Source organism: Mus caroli, unplaced genomic scaffold (assembly GCF_978045245.1).
Source record: "Mus caroli unplaced genomic scaffold, Mus_caroli_1 scaffold_17, whole genome shotgun sequence".
NCBI lineage: Eukaryota > Metazoa > Chordata > Mammalia > Rodentia > Muridae > Mus > Mus caroli.
The window spans coordinates 33,717,043-33,726,079 of NW_028227272.1; positions in this window are offsets into that span (position 1 = coordinate 33,717,043).

Here is a 9,037-nt window from a genome sequence, read left to right on the forward strand (position 1 = left end):
CTTGCGTTATTAATCTTAGCCATCTGGACAGGTGTTAAGTTGGACTCTCTAAGTTGTTCTGAGTAGCAGTTACCTGTTGGTTAAGGATGTTGAACATTTCTTTAAGTGTTTCTCAGCCATTAGAGATTCCTTGACTGAGGACTCTAGGAAGTAGATCCTTAACTAGGTCAGTTGGTCAGTTGGCCATGTGGTCATTGTTGTGACTCTTAGGCATGACAGCTCAGTAAGGGTATTAACTGCTTTCCTCCTTGGAAGCATGCATAGCATCCCTGTTACCATGAACACTAGTCCCCAGAAAGCAGGCTCTCAGGTCAGACCCAGTTAGGTTCTTCCAACTCTTGTGCCTGAAGAGCTTGTTTTCAGCAATAGGGACTTTATCTGCAACCTCTGAGAGGAAACCCAGAGCAAGAGCAGCAACCTGTATTGTTTGGGGGGGTTCTTAGACTGCTTTGAGCAACTAGAAATGAATGGGTTTCTCATGCCTGACATTGGGAATTTTGCTAGGTAGTTTATGGTTCTTGTGGGGATTACTGTCAATGTAGGTGGAATAACTTCAATTATGCCCGTGTGTGTGTGTGTGTGTGTGTGTGTGTGTGTGTACATAGACTTAACATATATACCATTATAGGTAAATAAATAATAATATGGTTCCTTAATCTATTTGAAATGTATTTCACCATCTTCATAGCTTTTCAAAAATAGGTCAAATCTAGATGAAATTATCAAAGTTGAGATGACAGTTTTCCCATTATTAATTTGAAGAAAACAAGCTATTGCTTCTTTATTCAAGCTAACAGTGATATGTTTTAAGCTTCATTAAAATAGTGTAGATAGTTCACTTCTAACATTTTCATAGCCTTCTGGATTAAATCTACAATAGCTATTCCCCCACCCACAGCTTTAAGACTTAGCAGTTTCAGTTTTGTTTCTGTTCTGCTCCAGTTTCTTTACCTTAAAGCTTTCAATTTTTGATCCACTTTGTATGGTTCTGGAAGTACAGAAGAGACTGGAAGTTAGAATGGATGTTAGAAAGGATGTTAGTGGTAGATTTGATTAGGGGATGTTAAGTCACAAAAAGCAGAATTTAGCTTAAGGGTCACTGCCTTCAAAATACCCCAGAAGTAAGTAGTCTGCTAAAGAGCCATTATGGGTCATTCCTATGACAAAAGGAGACAACCCTGACTTGATCCTCATTTCTCTACCTGAGGACAAGCCTCCCGCAGGCAACTCCATGGGGCAGGCAGGGTGGCAGTCCTCATTAACTCCTGGCCTGTCATAAGACCCCAGTTCTCTTCTCTGAGAAAAGGATAATGCTGCTGAGTGGGCAAAAAGACCCTGGGTAATTACTTGAAAAGGAGAAACACTTAAAGAGATTCAGGCTGTGTAATCTACCATCTGCCCAAGTGGCCAGGCTTGCAGCATCTTGGCTCTGTTTAAATTGTTCAAAGAATAAATCAGGGACAGTACCTGAGAAAGATTTAAGGATGACAGCATATGTGGAATGCATAAGCCTAAGGAGTATACATAAGTTAGTAAAAAAAAAACAAATTCTATTTCTGGCTGTTCCTCTTTGGGTAGTAGCTAGACCAGCAGTTCTCACTCATGACCCCATTGTGTGTGTGTGTGTGGGGGGGGGTCCAACGATCCTTTTACAGGGCTTGCATATCACATATCCCACATATCAGATATTTATATTGAGATTCATACCTAGCAAAATTACAGTTTTGAAGTATCAATGGAAATAATTTTATGGTTGGGGTGAGGGTGGGGTCACCATAACCTTAGGAAGGCACTGAGCTGGACCCAGACTCAAGCTATTACTATTGAGTATTATTTTTTCCTGAGTGTATGGAGTGAATTCTCAGTGTGGAGAGAGGCATAGTTTTGCTATATTTTAAAGTTAGTATCATAGGTGAACTGGGGCGGGCCTTGAACTTGCTATGTAGCTGAGGATGAACCCCACTCTCTCCAGCTTCCACTTCCTGGGTGCTGGCATTGCACAAATTCATCCCCACACCCAGCTTCCCTGAAGCACACCCTCAGATGATTTAGGAAGAATACTGGCAACAGTATTTTTGGTTGTTTGGGGATATATTTCTAAGGACGTCACACTTGCCCTGCATTTTATCTAGTTAAGGAATCCGTAACTCTCAGCTAGAGCTACTTTTCTGTTGTTTTCTGCCAGTTGGGGTTGAATGCAAGGCCAAGATGTTATTTGCTTCTCTGAAGGCATGAGGAGGGAAACCGTGCCTGGTACTGGAAGCCTAGTTAACTCCCTGAGGTTAGTGAGGTCACAAATCTTAGAGGAGAGCCTCCCCTGCCGTTCAGTCAGTCAGCACAGTTCCTAACTGAACTTTAAGCACTTTCTCTCTAACACATAAGTAAATGTGGTTCTCACACTTCATCAAAGAAACGGAGAGCAGCACAGAAAACCACGAGAGGTGAAACAAGTGATCTAGGGGTGTACACACCCAGCAGACACATCTAAAACACAACTCCTACATCTATGGAATCCCAGAAGGGTGGGCAAAAAGAGTGAAAGAGCCAGAGCACAAGGATCATCTGCAGTGAGTGTGAGTCTCATGGAAATGATAGGGGACCTTCAGCCACGATACTCAGCAATATGGCTGCCTAAGCAAGACCTGAAGAGGTATGCCAACAGTCATATTAACATGGAAGTGAGCAGTCTCACAGGGTTCCACACAAAGATGGAAAACTACAGGCAACTAGGAAATCCTAAAAGCAGGAGAAATAGTCTTCTCCTAAGATTCCCAACTCATTATACAGTATTAATTGGTCAGTCCCGGGGTGTATTTACATGTGGATATACATACACACACGCACACAATATCTATATATCTATATCTATATCTATATCTATATCTATATCTATATCTATATCTATATCTATATCTATATCTATATCTATATCTATATCTATATCTATATCTATCTGTATACACATACATATATACACATATACATACACTACACGTGTGTATATATACATACATGTGTGTATATATACACATATCATACATGTGTGTATATACACATATATACACATGTATATACATATATGTGTAAGCATTTGTATATATACATATAGATATGTAACAATAATAATCATTGGCCAAAAGGGGCCAGGATTTCAAGAGGGAATGGAGGAAGGGGCACAGGAGAGGTACTGGAGAGAAGAAAGGAAAGGAGAAATGATGTAATTGCATTTTAATTTTAAAATATTTTAAAATTTGTCTGGGTATAGTGGTGCATGGCATTAATTCCAGCACTCAGGAGTCAGAAGGAGGTGAATTTCTGTGAGTTTGAGGCCAAACTGATCTACATACCACAGAGTTCCAGAATAGCAAGGGCCATGTAGAGAGACCCTGTCTCAAAAAAATATTTAATAAAAAATAAATAGTAAAATTCTTCCCCAAATGTCAGGCAGTATATAGCTTCTAATATTTTTCCATATTAACAATTTTTATTAAGACATTTATGTAAGAACTTCGATGTCATCCATTGCCACAGAAACAGATTATCCTAAAAGTTAGTTGCTCAAACCCAGGAATGTTTAGGGATGGGAATCCAGAACAAATTCAGTTTTAAAATAAAGAACTTAAACAGGTATTTCCCTAAGGAAGGTATACAAATAACCAATACACACATGGAGAATATATTTCATAACTATTTAGTCTTCATGGGAAGATAAACCCTAACCACAATGAACGTCAGCAAAATGACAGAATAGGAAGCCTCAGCCCTCCTTCCTCCTGCAGAAATGTCCATTCAAGAACACATGGGCTGGCAGAGATGGCTCAGCAAGTAAATGTGATTCTGTGTGGAAGGAGAGGAGCAACTCCTAAAAGCTATAATCTGACCTCCACACAAATGCCGAAACATATGCATCACATACAAACACATAAACACACACAATACACACATCATCATCATAATAATAATAATAAATTTAAGCAATAATTGTAAATCACAGTTCACAGTTCTCTGTGTGAGAAATCTACATCAAAGCCAGAGGGAACATTTGCAGCACACTGATGCAGGAGTTTGGTCCCTTGGTTGAGCATCACACAGTTGGAACGATTTCCTAATACTTGGATAATCCCAGGGCAGAGACAGAGATGGACCATGTACTCTCTAAATCAGGAGAATGGCTACTCGAGGAAATCGCTTCTGTCTTGTCCATCTCACAGATCTGAGATCTCACAGACCCAGACTGCTTGAAATGACCGGAAACATAGAGAGCATAAGAGAGCAGAGAGCCCCACTGCTCCAGAGTGCCCTCAACACACCAGACACAGGCAGATGTTGCATCAGACCTGCTCTCACGGAGAAGACTGGAGCAAGCATCTCGTGCTCCTATTTTGTGGGGGATGGGTATTTATGAGGTTTTGGTTTCCTTTATGAACGCCTTTGTGCACTGACAGGACCTAGCATACTATAGATACTCGAGGGCTGCTGGGAAGAAATAATGGGGTGGGTGCTGCTCCAGCAGACGTGGGGTACAGCAGCAGGGCATGCAGCTTGGTGAGCTCTTCTTTGGGGGGGAATAATAGAGCATGTATTCAGTAATCTGACCAAGGAACTCTGTATTAATTAATTTTCTTACTGTTTTAACCAAGATGCCAGAGGGAAAAACTTCAAGGAAGAATAGTTTATTCTTGACTCATGGTTCAGTCTATGACTCCTTAGCTTCCTGCACTTTAGTAGACCATCTTGGCTGTGGGAGAGCAAGTGTGGACATTGCTAATCTTACAAGGGATAGAAAACGGTAAAGGATGATACAGGAAGAGACCAGGGCAAGACCTGTCTCTAAAACATGCCCCATTGTCTTACATTCCCCAACTCGGTCAAACCTCCTACCTTACATCCCCTCCAAACAATAGCATCATAGCATGCATCCATCAAAGGATTAACCCATCCATTAGGTCATGACCCTCATGAACTAACCCCTTTCTGGGAATGCCCTCCCAGATCTCAATCCAATCAAATTCATATTAACCATTAGAAACTTGTTTCTGTATGTTCTCAGGTCAGGCAGTACCAGGACACAACGTTCTCTCGATGATCAAAGCCTTCTATGAGCCAAAATGCTACCTGTGTGTTATTATCCACAGGACATATGTTAACAGACCCCAGAGGGACTGTGCTCACCAAACTTCCCATCACTGTGGTGAACACCTGAAAGGAATAATTTAAAGGGGAAAAGATGTATTTAGGGTCACCCTTCCAGAAATGATGCCTTTCCTCTGGCATCTTGGTTAAAACAATAAGAAAGTTAATTAATACAGAGTTCTTTGGCCAGACTCATAAAATGTCAGATTACTGAAAACATGCTCTATTATTCCCCAAAGAAGGAGTCACCGGGATGGCTGGACCATATTTGGGTTGTGAATTAAGGTACGACATGGCAGCAACAAGAGCACTTGGCAGAGGATGCTCACCCGACAGCAGCCAGGAAAAGCAAAACAGAGGTGGGGGAGGGGCGGACAAGACGTCTACCCCCTACCTAGGCCTACTTCCTCTAACTAGACATTTCCTTTTCTTTTTCAGCCTTCTGTCATTTTATGAATCCAACACATTGCTCATAGCCCTCAGGATCTAGTCGTAGTCCCAAAGGTCACTGGCTGATAAAGAGCCCCCAGCATAAAGGTCTGTAAGTGACATTTCATAGTCAAGCCGTAATATTCCATCTCTGACCCCAAAGGCTCATGTCCATCTCATACTGCAAAAAAAAAATGTATTTGGTTTATCCCTTCGCATCTCCATAAGCACGCTGCTCCATCTTTTCTCAAAATTCCAAGTTCAAAGCCTCCTTAGAGGCCAAACTTTAGCTGTGATCTTCTGTAAAATAAGAAAGATGATGTATTTTGAACATATAGGGAAAACATCTCCATCTGTAAAGGAAGGGTGAGAAGAGGGACAACGTTAACAATGGTAACCAGACAAAAACATTAGCAAGCAGTTGAAGCAGACACCTGTGAGGGAAATCCCCTATACAAACACAGGGACACTCGGGCAGTTTCCTTTACTTCTTAACATCTTACTTTGTATTCTTAAATGTCACTTTGCTTTTACTTTCAGCTCCCCCACTCCTTCCCCTCCCCGCCCCGCCCCGCCCCGCCCCGCCCCCTATCCCCTCCCACCCTCCTACCCACTCCCACTCCCCCCACCTCCCCCCCCACCCCCATTGTTTGCTCTAACTATCATCCCGCTTCTCTGGAAACAGTTTTCTGTGTTAGTTACACTTACATTTCTCTATGAACTACATGGTAAAACAATTGAAAGGAGGATAAATTTATTCGGGGCCACAGTTTCAGAAGGGCAGGGGCCCGCTTTCTCGGTGCTGTGTGCACAGGACATTGTAGTTCTGGGAGGGGGTGTGTGATGGGGGAGTTCCTTCGGGTCACAGCAGCAGGAAGCAAAACCATTGAGGAAGAGGAACCTGGAAAAGGATGGTGTCCCTCAGCATACACCCCCTGTGAGCTGCTTCTCCAGCCTCACCTCACCTCCTAACGTTCCTAGAGCCTCTGAAGGGGTCATGCATTGTTTTGGAGATGCCAGTACCATGAGATGACCACCAAGAACAGCAGCAGCAGTGGAGTACAGGCAGCTGGAGCCTAGAAGACAAGATGTGTGCTACGAAGGGCATGGCTGGAGAAGTGACCCAAGCCCTTGGAGGAGCCCAGATGATCATGAGCTGGTTCCCAGACATTGGACAGTTGGAGTTTAATTACTGCTTTTGATTGTGACTGTGCCCTGATATTTTTCCCTCTTGAAGGAAGAAAATATTTTAGTGGATCCCACAGTTAAGAGACTTTTAATTGTAAAAAGACTTTGGATTTTAAAAGATATTGGATATTTTTAAAGGATTGAACTTTTAATATGTAAAGGCTGTGGGACTTTTTAAGTTATTTAAGATCTTGGGGATGAATAAGAACTAAGGATTGAGGCTTACTAGTGATGTATTTGTGTGTCAAGTTGACAAGGGGTCAATTGTACTGGCTAGTTTTGTGTCAATGTGACACAGCCGGAGTTATCACAGAGAAAGGAACTTCAGTTGAGGAAATGCCTCCATGAGATCCAACTGTAAGGCATTTTCTCAATTAGTGATCAAGGGGGAAAGGCCCCTTGTGGGTGGGACCATCTCTGGGCTGGTAGTCTTGGGTTCTATAAGAGCGCAGGCTGAGCAAGCCAGGGGAAGCAAGCCAGTAAAGAACATCCCTCCATGGCCTCTGCATCAGCTCCTGCTCCCTGACCTGCTTAAGTTCCAGTCCTGACTTCCTTGGTGATGAACAGCAGTATGGAAGTGTAAGCCGAATAAACCCTTTCCTCCCCAACTTGTTTCTTGGTCATGATGTTTGTGCAAAAATAGAAACCCTGACTAAGATAGTTGGTTACCCTTTTGGGCTTTATCTGGACACAGTAGTATCATCTCTGTGTAGCTTCTTTAGTGGCAGTTGCTGGCTTTGGGTGCAGTTCATGTAGAAATAGGGCAAAGGAGGCCTTCAGTCTCCACAGGGCACACTGGGATAGGATCACTCCAATGGAGCAGTGCATATAGTACCAGGAATCGACACCTGCTGACCAGACAGACATTCCACAGGGTCCAGACAGCTATAAAGCAGCACTCCTAATTCTGAGCGCACATTACATTCCCATTGGCCATATAGTGTAAGGGGCCACTAAGTGTGTGGGGGGGGTGCTTTTCTGTCTAAAGGCTACTTGAATGCCTTTGCAAAGCTTTGTGGGTAATGATCTGTAGATACAGGCTTCCCTAAGGATGTTGAGCAGGGCCACCTAGTTGCTCCTCAAAGGCTGGGTGTGTGGGTGGCCTTCCTGGTTACTTCTCAGAGGTAAGAGCTTGGGTCCACCTAGGTTGTAGACAGGGCTGACTGAGCTTCTGGGACAGCTTTGCCTGCTGTTTCAGAGGAATATGAAGAGGCAGACTCTTAAGATAACACTACAGCAGGGGCCTGGGGTGGGGTGTGCACAACATAGCTTTTTCTTCATTTCTAGTAGCATCCCATACTTGGCAAGGGGCCTATAAGGGCAGCAGGTCTCTCCTAAAGCAGCAAACTCAGGTGTTCTATAAGAAAGTCTTGTCCAGTCAGCACCAGCCTCAGGCCACCTTGGTCGTGAACTCAGTGGAGGGTCTCACGGTCCCCAGAAGACTCTCCACGCCACAGGCACCCTAGCACACCCAGGATCTTAGGATCACAGGTGAGTGGATGGCGACATCTGTTCCAAAACAACCATGAGGGGCCTGTGCCAGCAGGAGCAGGGACACAGAAACCCACCCAACCAGCAGCTCAGATTCCTTCCTGTCAGTGCTGGTCTACCTTGGTTTCGAACACAGCAGACAGCCCAAGGTCCCCCAGAGGAGACACCACTTCCAGGTGCTGCAACACACCCAGGATCTTAGGATTCCAGGATCCCAGGATTCCAGGAGCTTGGTCACACTGGGATCTCAGGGTCTCAGAGGAAGCTTGACTGCCAAGAACTCTGACACACCCAGAATCTCAGGTTCACAGAATCCTGGAATCACAGGATCACAGAGAAGGCTGGGCTCTAAGGAGTTCTGAATCAACCAGGATGACAGGAAGGACAGGCTCCAAGCAGATATACTGAGGGCAGTGAGCACTTGAGATAATCAGATGGCAGGAGGCAAATGTAAAAACAAAAGCAACAGAAACCAAGGTTACTTGGCATCATCAGAATGAAATTCTCCCACCATAGCAAGTCCTGGATACATACACCAGAAAAGCAAGATATGGATCTAAAGTCATTTAAGAAGGAAATAAAAAACTCCCTTAAAGAAATACAGGAGAACACATCCAATAAGGTGAAAGAAATGAACAAAACCATCCATGATCTAAAAATGAAAGTAGAAACAATAAAGAAATCACAAAGGGAGACCACGCTGGAAATAGAAAACCTAGGAAAGAAGTCAGGAGCCATTGATGCAAGCATAACCAACAGAATACAAGAGATAGAAGAATAAATCTCAGAGGCAGAA